This window comes from Pleurodeles waltl, chromosome 9 (genome assembly GCF_031143425.1).
Source record: "Pleurodeles waltl isolate 20211129_DDA chromosome 9, aPleWal1.hap1.20221129, whole genome shotgun sequence".
In the NCBI taxonomy this organism is placed as follows: domain Eukaryota; kingdom Metazoa; phylum Chordata; class Amphibia; order Caudata; family Salamandridae; genus Pleurodeles; species Pleurodeles waltl.
The window spans coordinates 1,126,633,103-1,126,645,374 of record NC_090448.1 but is presented as its reverse complement, the minus strand read 5'-3'; positions in this window follow the sequence as shown (position 1 = coordinate 1,126,645,374).

The following is a 12,272-nucleotide window of genomic DNA, read 5'->3' as shown; positions in this document are numbered from 1 at the left end:
AGGGCTCTGAAGAAGAATCGGATGACACGGTGGTGTCCTAGCCCGGTGGCTCCGGGGGCTCGACCTACACGCCGAGGGTGACCCCACAAACCGCTGACGAAATTGTATAGTTTGAACCTGCACTGGCGCCGAAAGGCGAGACAAGCTGAGCAGAAAAATGGCCCCTCCGGACCTGGCCACCCCCCCTGACTTGACTCTCGCCTGTCAGATTCGGCCGGCGAGTATTGCATTGATGTGTTTGAATAATTTGCAGTGTTGCATAACTTGTTGGGCAGCCTACAGTTCCGGAGGTGCCCTGGGGATAGGGAGTTGGGGTTTGCAGTTACGAGTTACATCGGCTATATGTGTGAAATGGATCGACCACAATGAGGGTACAAGCTTGCGGGGGAATCGGTCAGGGCCCTGGGCGCGCCGAGCCTACATACAACAGGCTTCGAGAATAGGATGGCAGACCACAATATCATAACCTGGAATGTCAGGGGGATGGGTACTCCAGCTAAGAGACATAGAATTCTTTCCTTCCTAAAAAGAAGAGGGGTGCAGATAGCTATGTTACAAGAGACCCACCTGGCACCTGGAGAGGGAGAAAAGCTAAGACGGAGATGGAGGGGACAGGTGTTTGCCACAGAATATTCAGCTTACGCAAGAGGCGTTCTGATTTGGATTAGGGCGGGGGTCCCCCTAACGATTGATTCCTCCAACATAGATAGAGAGGGAAGGTTTGTCATACTAGAGGGGAAATTACAGGGGCTCCCGTTGATCCTGAGTTGTATATACGCCCCCAATCAGGACCAAACCTCATTTATGACGGGTCTGTCTAGACACCTCACTCGCCAACACATGGGGGAAGTACTAATAGGAGGAGACTTTAACGCAGTGCTCGACATAGGCTTGGACAGATCCACCCCCCCACTACAGGGGGCAACATCTACCAAAACAGCACAAAAACTAGTTGAGTGGCTAGACACCTGGGGACTGGTAGATGCCTGCAACACCCGACTATCAGGGACTATTCGTTTTACTCGGGCCTCCACCAGGTACACACTAGAATTGATAGGATGGTTTGCACTGCGGGATTGGCGCGAAGTGTGACCCACTCTGAGTACCTTACTCGCACAATATCGGATAATAATCCTCTATTGCTGACACTGAGGGTATCACAGGACAGATCCCCCATACCATCATGGAGGATGTTCCCTGCAGCGCTAGAGGACCAGGCATATAGAGAGGAATTGCGATGTTACCTAACAGAACACATAGAAGCTAACAAGGGATCCACCTCCACCAGAGCCATAGAATGGGAGACACTCAAAGTGGTGACGAGGGGTTACTGTCTTGGACAGTCAGTGGGGGTAAGACGCACACTAGAGAGAGAACTAAACGCACTGGAGAAGGTCATTCACGAGGGGGAGCTGAGGCAGGGCCCTGCAGTGCAAGTAGATGAAGAGTACGATCGTGCACGCAGAGAGCACTCACAAGTTGAAGAGCGACTTAGATGCCACAGCATGCAGAGATACCTGACATCCTTGCAGTCAGAGGAGGGGAGATCCGGTAAACTCCTGGCATGGCTGGTGCGCCCGAACGGAGACAGTGACCCCATCACAAGCGTATTGGACAGAGGGGGAACACGCAGACTCAGCCCAGAATCCATTAATGACGCATTCAGAGATTATTACACGCACTTGTACAGGAAGCCCACAGACTTGGGGACGGGGATTCTTGACAATTTCCTGACTCGGATTCCCCTGCCGGTACTGAACCTAGAAGACAGGGTCAGCCTAGGAGGGCCAGTGACCACAGATGAGATAACCGAAGCAATTGCGCAGCTGGCCCCTGGGAAGACCCCTGGCACAGACGGTCTTCCTATGGACTTTTATAAAAAGTATAAATCCTTACTACTCCCTAGATTGATGGAAATGTATATGGAATCGGCACAAAGTGGAAAACTCCCATGCACACTACGTGAGGCATTGGTAGTGCCACTCCCCAAAACAAATAGCAGGGAGGCATCAGTAGCTGACTACCGCCCACTATCAATGCTAAATAGCGACTTTAAGATCCTCAGTAAGATCTTGGCCAACCGGCTATTGCCCCACATGCCCACTCTGATACATCCTGACCAGAATGGTTTCATACCTGGTCGCAGCACCTCTCTGAATCTCAGACGAATTTTCTCTATCTTACATATGCCCAACGAATCAAAGCCGCCAACCGGGACCATGCTAGCGGTGAACTTTGAAAAGGCCTTCGACTCGATCAGATGGGACTACTTGAGGGCGGCAATGTTAAAAATGGGCCTGGGGGAGGGCTGGGTCAGATGGGTGGACCTATTATACTCATCCCCACTAGCAAGGGTCAGGACGGGTAGGACAATCTCCGGTGCATATCCAGTACACCGGGGAACCAGACAGGGGTGCCCTCTATCCCCATTGTTGTTCGCCCTGGCGATGGAACCCCTAGCGGCCTGGGTACGTGGTGACGGGGTGGGCAGAGGGATTCGGTGGGGACCAACTGATCACATTATTTCGCTATATGCAGATGATATTTTGATCTATCTCAGAGATGGGGCGAGTGGTCTCCCCTGGGCCCTGGAGGCCCTAGAGGAGTTCGGAGAGGTATCAGGATTACGACTTAACCGTAACAAAACATATGTGTTCCCCCTGACGCCTGGTTACAGATGTCCCGCAGTGTGCCCAACGGACCTGAAATGGGCCCCACGGACCTTCAGGTACCTGCTGATTCAGATTTACCATGACCTGGGAGACTTAAGAGAGGGCAACCTTGGTAAAGCGCTCCGATCCCTGAGAGCCTCAGTAGGATTTTGGCGCTCTCTGAAACTGCCAGTGATGGCCAGAGTGGCACTATCCAAGATGATCATGCTTCCCCGACTTCTCTACTATTTCGCCAATTTGCCACTATTGATCCCCCAGGCATGGTTCCGCGACCTGAATGCATTGCTCAGGGAACTAATATGGGACGATGGACGTAGACGAACTACACTCACGACTATCTGTAGGCCACCCCACACGGGAGGATTGGGAGCCCCTGACTTTGAGGCATACTACCTGGCATCCCAACTACAGTGGGTATCCGGTTGGCTGGCGGGCCGGGGCCAACTGGATTTATGTACTGCCCAAGGAGTAACGGACACGGCATGGATTGCGGCATGTATGGCAAACAGGAAGATAACCCCCCCCGGAACAATATAATGATAAAAGTTGGGATGGCATGCTGGAAAAGATGCACGAAAAGGGTGGGAGTGGGTCCTCCATATTCCCCAGCTTTACCACTGTCGGTGCTTGCCCTGGAACCTGGGGGGAGGGGACCGGGAAACATGGGACTTGGCCCTTGGTTGGCAGCTGGAATAGAAGCAGTGGGCGGGCTCTTCAAGGAGGGCGTGATGAGGGGATTTGCTGAACTAACGGAAGAGGGTGTTCCCAGGGGGTAGTTTCTACTCTATGGGAAGCTAGTACACACTCTTAAAGCTCACTGGGACACAGTGAATGCGGAACCCGCCACTCACGAGGTCCTGCACTTACTGTTGACATTAGGGGAGGAATCACATCTGATCGCCAAAATATATCGAGCCCAAGTTGAGGCAGCCTTAGACCCTTTACAGTTGCTGAGAGGGCGGTGGGAGAACACGAGTGGGCGGGAATTATCTGACTCAGAGTGGAATAGAGTACTGTCCTACCCCCGGATGATATCACGTAACACGCGGTTAAGATACATCCAATACAACTATTTGCACAGGACGTATCTCACACCCCACAGACTGTTCCGTATTTACAGAGGGGCCCCTAGGACTTGCCCGAGTTGCGGAGGAGGAGGGGCGGATTTTGACCACATGGTTTGGACATGTCCAGTGATCCAATCTGGCTGGAGGGAAATATTGCCCATCCTAACCGAACTGTTTGAGTTTGAGTTGAGACCTACCCCTGAGCTATGCCTGCTGGGCCTCAGACCAGCTGCGCTCTGCGGAAAAGTGAGGGGACGCTTCCTGGACCTATCCCTGGCCCTTTACAAGAGACTAATCTCGAAGGGCTGGAAGACTACAGGTCACCCTATACTGACTGACTGGAAAAGGGATATCTCAGCATGGTCTAGAGCTGAACTACAGGTCCTAAAAGCAGAAGAAGCCAGGAATATCCGCCAGGTTCCTATTGCCCCGGGGTGGGACGATTTAATGACGAACTGGGATAGTATAAATAAGAGGCTGGCAAACCCAGTCGGAGAAACAAGTGAAATCCAACCCACACTGAGGATAGAACCAAATGGGGAAAATACATAAACAGACACCCAAAACTGGCCCAAAACCACAAATAGACCACACCGAGAGTAAGGATGCGAAGACAATTAGCCCTCTGACCCCCACTCTACCAACAGAAGTAGCAAGAAGTATGAGTGACCTGCCGCCCTAACTGCGCGCCGGTGCGCCCTGGGTTGACCTTTTCTCCCGCCCAAAAATCGATACGCTATCGTACCTTAAACACTAACAACTATAAAAGCCACTCACACAAAGCCGTAAAGTTGACCTATTGGGGTCTTTTTCCCCCTTCCTCCTTTCCCTACCTCCAATCAGATCAACATTAATGTCACTTGGAGTTATACACCCTCCACTTCGTGTTTTCCCTTCCTTCTCTCTTCCCTCCACCACTCCCCCACTATCCTTGTCCTCCCACCTTTAACAACCCCACCTCCCTCCCAAGTTATAAGAAAGAAGGGGTTTAAGTTTATTGTTTGATTGTTAATTATGCAGAACAGTGAAATGTAAAAAGGAAATACACTTTAGCAAGTAAATGAACACAATTTACTAAATAAGGAACAAAAAGATTAACAACAATAAAAGTAACAAACAATGAGCAAAAAGCAAAGAATAGTATAAAAATGAAATGTGTACCAAGTGTGGAAATGCAATATGAACAAGCATGTAACTGTATAACAACAAAATGTTAATAAAAATATATTTAAAAAAAAAAATGATCAGTGTTCATGCTAGAGAGAGCAATCAGAGTTTTGTCCAGGGGCAGTTTTGACTCGCCATAAAGTAGCGCAGAGGGTTAATAGGCCTGCTGCAAAGAACAGATCTGTATTTTATGTAGACGGCTGAGTGAATGAATACAATCAGCCTTTGCCAGTGTATTAAAACAAATGAAATGTATGTGAGAGAGAGGCTATGGAGAGATGAGGGGCACTATTGGAGGAGGCGGTCATTGGGTGCGGGTGTCAACAAAGATTGTCGGAGCGGGCGCCACCAGAGCTAAAGCCGGAACTGTGTATAGAACTGTACTGTGTTCACTTTATAAACCACGTTTATCGGTTTCTGTAATCTGCTCTTTATTTTGTCATTGATAAATTCATGCTGCCCCCCCTCCCACTCCCTCCACACACACCACACACACACCCACAAACACACACTCAGGCCCATATTTATACTTTTTTAGCACGGCATTTGTGCCGCTTTTTGACGCAAACTTAGAAAATACAATTGTATTTTGTACGTTTGCGCCGCTGCAGCGAGGAGACGGAGGAGCGGAGCGGCATGTGGCGGAGGAGGTGTTTTAAAAAAAATATATATATATATTGTTATTTATCACCCCCGCGCACCATCCCGTCCCTTCTGGTTGTCGTGAGCCACGACTGCAGGACGTTGTTCTGAGGCATTAGCAGTGATATATTTGAATCAGTGCTACTCAAGCATATTGCACTGCATTCTCAGGCACTATTGGTTAGACCTGATGATGGTCCCATGCACGTGGACTTTAAGGGACCGAAACGTCAACTGTTATTTGTACGTTAACTCACTGTATACATTACAATTGGTTCCTTGTATGAGTAGTAGTACACTACTAAATCAACACAATACATTAATATTTTCTGTGTTGGCTGTTTATGCCTGTGAAAAACATTTGTGACTGACAACTGTACCATAAAAATCACTTGCGCCATAGCAATTGGTTCTACGTATAAGCAGTGGTATACTACTGAGGAATGGCATTGTCCAAATACAACTTATTGCAATATTGATGATTGATTTCTGTGTAACCGCAATATTGGTGATTGATTTTGTGTATTCACCCCCGCTTACTCTGATTTCCCTGATGCAATGTCCTTTTGAATGTGTATTTTTTTCTTATTTTCATTAGATTGTTCATAATAAACAATTGTTATATGAAAAAGAAAAATCCATATAGATTTAATTGGTTCTCTATGTGTATTGGCTGCTATTTTGGCATGGTAAGGGATCCTCGTTTTTTAGAACATGTTAAGAATTGCTGGCCAGTATGCCAGTGGCAGTGTTTTGCCCTGGGTGCCTCTATAAGAGAATAATTTCCGTCAGTGTGGTGCAACAAAAAATTCACAAGCATCACATCCCATTCACGTTCACACCCACACTCATTCTTTCACTCACACTCACTCTCAGGCTCTACATTCCCTTATACTCATTCTTATTTATTCTTACACACTCAGTTGCATTCACCCTTAATTTTACTCATTCTTACCCATGCTTACAATATAGTACCTGTCTACTGGCACTAAGGGCCAGTATTACTCATGCTTTGCACCCCTTTTGTGACGCAAATTCAGAGTGTTAAGTAGGGATTTACTTATCCAACACAAATCAGGATTTGCTTTGAATAAGTATCCAAAAGTAAATCAATATTGCGGTATGCACTGTTTTGTGTTACTTTGCGCCACGGGGTGTTTCATGGGTGGTGCATGTTCATTCCCATGGATTTTGATAAAAGTCCCTATCTAGAAACACTAATAGACAGAATTACTGCCAAAATCATAAACCACCTTGAGGCAGGCGTAACAAATTAAAAATGTTTATTTCTGGTTGTTTTTCGACTTTGCACGTGTGCTGCATTGTACAGCATACATACAGAGTGGGTAAAGACATAAAGCTTAGTTTTTGTACTGAAAAGGACACCGTCCAGCATAAAACTTATACTTCAGAGAACGCATTCACCCTTGCATTATGGACAGGGGTCTGAGCATTGGCACATAGCATCCAAAAGTGTGCCTGCACAGAGAGAGATTGAATAACGTCACCCTATCTTAGTAGGTATGGAACATTCAGGGACGTAGCTTCAAGGGGGTGGGTGTTGGGGTGTTACACCCCCCCTAATAAAAGTATTTTTTGATAAATAGTTGGGTGCAGGTACCTTCAGTCGGGTATGGTGCGGTGTCTGTCAGATTTCACCAGGAAGTTTTACACACACAAACTCTCTCCCTCTGTGTTTCAAAAAACTTCAAAAATATTGGTTATTTCACAAAATAATGAGCTTTTCTCTCACTTAGTAGCCCCACCAATCAGCATTCCTCTCTCTTTGTACTTCCCCTTAAGCCCCGCTTGTGCACCCTGCTTGTTGTATAATGTATTTTAATATTATGTGCCAGCGTGATTGTTGGGAAAGCTGAAGCTCACACTCCCCCAATCTTATTGACCAAGCTATGCCCCTGGGCATATTTGTTCTGTATCCTTTGGATGCAAGGCAGTGCAGCAACTATGGGGCAGCATTGCCTTGCATCAAAGGATCCTAACTCTGGGCCTCAATCTCACAAAATCTCACTTACTCTTTGTCAATCAATCAATCAAAGCATTTGTAAAGCACACTATTCACCCGTGAGGGTCTCAAGGCGCTGAGGGTCGGGGGGAGCTGCTGCTACTGCTCGAACAGCCATGTCTTAGTAGGTCCTGTGTATGTCGCAGGTGGATAGGAAGAGTGTTCCACGTCTTGGCGGAGAGGTGGGAGAACGGACTGCCACCGGCAGTTTTCAGTGGATGCATGGGATGGTGGCGAGGGCATGGTCAGCAGGTGCAGAAGGACAGCCGTCTGTTGAGGTATTCTGGTCTGGTGTTGTGCAGTGCCTTGTGAGCGTGGGTGAGGAATTTGACGTGATTCTCTTGTTGACGGGGAGCCAGTGCAGGTCTCTCAGGTGAGCTGTGATGTGGCTGTGGTGGGGGACGTCCAGGATGAGGCATGCGGAGGTGTTCTGTATGCATTGCAGTCTTTTCTGGAGCTTGGCCGTGGTTCCTGCTTAGAGGGCGTTGGTGTAGTCCTGTCTGCTGCTTACAAGGGCTTGGGTGACCGTCCTTATGGTTTCAGTGGGGATCCATTTGTAGATATTCCCAAGCATGCGGAGAGTGTTGAAGCAGGAGGAAGAGACGGCATTGACTTGCTGGGTCATTGATAGCAATGAGTCCAGGATGAACCCAGGTTGTGTGCATGGTCGGTGGGTGTTGGTGCGATTCCCAGTGTGGCAGGCCACCAAGAGTTGTCCCAGGCGGAGGGGGTGGAGCCGAGGATGAGGACCTCAGTTTTGTCACCTACTCTCTCTTGCATGTTTACTCACACAAATACTCTAACCCAGAAATAAGCATGCAAGATAATTTTAACACACTTTTTTACATTCCACAACTACCACCAAAGGTCCCACTCCAGCTGTGTGCTCATTTTTTTAATTACATTACTAGTGAATAATAGAAAATGATTTACTATCAGTATTATGAAAAACAGGCAGAAAATAAGGAATGCTGAGCCATCTCTATGTTCATAGCACTGATTTTACCCTCAGAGTGTAACGGTCACAAAAGTAGTACCAGAGGTCGCATGGGCAAGACAGGGGTCGCATCCTAAATGACATAAATGCTGCTTTCCATATCACACTAAGCAAGTCACTGATCTTTCCAAATACCTTTTTTGTATCATATCAGAGTTACAATTACTCATAGCTTTAGCTATAACCATGCAACACACTCTGCTGCTGTGTTACAAATTCACCCAGTTCCCTGCCGGCTAGACTAAACTCATATGTGATAATATTTAGGCGCAAGACCATTCGGACTCCAAATCTCCCCAGTTTTTATAGTCATATTTTAGCCACTGCCTGTCTCAATACATTTTCATCACTCTCTGATTTCTCACCTGTAGAGAGTTGTCACCGCTCAACTTCCCCTTCAGGCTGTGCCCAGGCTGTTTATGAGACTACTTTATCCATCAAGCACACCCAGCTATTTAATTGATGATCAATCCAAAACACTTTCTCAGAGGCCTGAAAAAGCCATTGTATATGCCTAACTCTGATCCATAAAACCGTGACAATTTCCTCCTGGTTTCCCCTTTGCCCATTTCTCAGCAAGCTTCTAGGAAAAAGGGTTGTTAATCAGCTCTAAAAATTTGCCAAAAAGAATGATTTTCTGGGTGTCTTTCAAGCTGGGCTTCAGCTAGGGCTCACCACTAAATTGGTGCTTCTATCGGTATCGAATTATCTCTGTTGACTAGTGCATGACAGTGTCATTCGCCATCTTCTAGGGCCCCGTGTTTCTATGCATACGAGCGATACCCAGCCCATGATGCACCTGCCTAACCCAACTAGAGGAGTTTTATCAGATCAGGAACCAAATACCTTGACCAATTACCTTTCACCTTACCACTGTGATGGATTTCTGCTAATTATCTTAAATTGAATCTATCCAAGACCGAAGTGCTGCTCAGGGCACACGACCCTATGACTTAGTCATGTACATGCAGCCCAGATGGATGAATCCTGAGCCTTCTGCAGAGAACGCTGTCCGTGATGTAGTTATCTATGTAGACTCGAGTCTCTCCCTTGACTCACAGGTGGCCAACGGGTCTAATGTATGACTTGTTCAGCTCTTGGTCCTCAAAAAGCTCCTTCCTCTTAGCGATGACAGCTGGCATATACCTGTGGTAATGCCTTGATTCAATCCTGACCGGATTACACTAACTCCATTTACCCGTCCATGACAGAGAAGGTCTACCACTGTCTCCAACTTGGCATAAATGCGGCTGGCTGTTTTGTTTAGGCTATTTCAAGGAGGGACAGGGTCCTGGCAGTATTAAGTCCTATTCATTGGCTGCCTACCCCATCCAAGTTTGCTTCAAATCACTCATCATCGTTCATAGCACAATATGCCAAAACTCTCCATCTGACCATGTCTCTTATCATCCAAACGAGTGCTTTACCAACCTGTCACTTTCCCCGTGCCACCTAATCTGCAGCAGCCACTGAAGGCAGACTCACACAGGAAGTGCTGAGGGTGTATGAAGGCAGAGTCAAGCACAGTCAACACTGAAGGCGTAGAACAATGTCCAAGCTTCCACGCCTCCCTTTTGGGCACCACAGCGGGTGGTACAGACGAGGATGGGCGTAGCGCAGCACTGTTCCCCAAAGAATCTATGCTGGTAATGGAGTGGAGTTATTTGTTGGGTGCCCCAACAAGCACAGGTATTTAAGTGCTCCAACAGCCACTTCCCGAGGATGTCATCTACCGTTAGCGATGCAAGAAGTGGCAGGGTGGTGCTCACTACTGCAGAGTGCCTGAGATCAGGGCTTCAAGTGGGACAGGTCCCTCTGGGTCTCAGACCCAGTGGTAACTAAAAACAGATATTGAAACAGGTCCCCATCGTGCTCTATATTCATATCCTTAACTTTACTGACAAAAACACTGATCGATTTCTGAACAATGAATGTAAAAAAACGTTAAAGTAAACTATGTCAACAAATTAGTTTCAATTTATAGTTCACATGTTTTACTTAATATTGCATTCCCTAAAAGTGTTAGCTACCCATGATGTTGTGTTTCTGTATTGTTTTTGTGTAACATACTCTTGTATTGTGTGTACTTTCAACTGAGTCACCCTCGGGTGTTAACAATGGCCGCGATTGAGAACTCTGGGGTTGAGGCTGAAGGCTGCGCGAGTTTCTCACTACGCCTGTCAATGGTTCAGAAAAGTGTTTAGAATACAAGGTCATCCAATCCATGGCCTCTTTACAGAGCACTCAGAGCCATGGTCACGGATCCCATTTGAAACTGTGATTCTATGAAAATGTGTCTGAAAGACAAACATAGTTGTCAAAAATCAACATGGAGAAAGTAAAAGAAAATGCAGTGCTTACAGGTGAGTTGGTGTTTTGTGGGTTTTGGGGGTGGTGAAGAGAAGGAAATGCGAGGAAGTGCATTCAGGAGAGAGAGTGAAAACAGGATGCTGAAGAGGAAAGAGATGAGGCGTAGGATACAGATGGAGTAGATGTGGAGAATAAAAGGGTGGACATGTCTAATATGCATTGAACATAACAGGAGTTATTGAGACATTCTGAAGATCACTGCCACGTCCACAGGCGTCAGGAATGTTTAATTCACAGTTTAATTCACAGTCTCATAAATTTAAAATAAAATGTTTTCATTATTATTTACAATGAGATCATTGTTGTTACTCATTGCTCATTAACAGCTAACAACCATTGACAGCGTCAATAATCCTGGCTGGTTGTAAGTGTCTGTCAGGTTCTGTGTTATATGTCTGGATACAATAACAGAAAGCTCAGAGAAGCACCAAACCTCCCGTTGGGTGGCACACTAGGGATATCACGCAAATGTAGTCTACGTGTATAAGCCCCGACCTTTTAGACACAACTCCCACACTTTTTTATTTCACTTGAAGCCCTGCCTGAGATGCCCCTGTCGCACTAGCGCCATCTAGGCTGTTGCAGGTTTCACTCTGTGTATGGGTGGTGGCCAGAGAGATGCAGAAACAGCCTCACATCTGCACATTTGATTGACACTCCCCGTACACTGCTTTGCATTATGAACCACCAGTTAGAGTTGCACAAGCATCAGTGGAAAAAGAATAATAAATCCAACCTGTTTTCTCTCTACACCGTTCCATGTTGAAGTGCACCTATAAGTTTTCTATGGTAGGAGCACAGGTGCACTATAAAGAACACACTATAAACTCACACTCTGCTAACCATGCACAGCAAATAGAGTAATCTCTCACCTGAACACACTGAAAAAGCATCAGCCCTCAGTAAAACTTCTAAAGGCAATGTCATACTTCTAATAAAGTCAGCAGGTAGTGTGAAACCTAATGGCCAAAGCTGCCAACTTTGGAACCAAGAAATGAGGTTTGAATCTCGGCGTCAGCTTATAATTCTGTGTTTCTGGGCAGATCACTTTATCTTCGCGTGCCTTAAAAAAAAAGGAAAACATGAATCAGGCTGTTAGAAATGGGGTCTCTGGTTGGCAGAGGTATACAGTCTATCCAGGTAGGTACCACAATCCTAGTCGGGGTAAGTCAGTTACAATTCCTAAATTAACCTGTGCTCACCCTCTGGTAGATTGGCACAGAGCCGTCATGCTTAACCTGACCGTGTGACGATGCCCTCAGTCGTGGAGCCGGGTACAGCACGGTGTTGCAGAATGCTGGGAAGTGCTCAACACACGCTGGGCTGGCAGACGA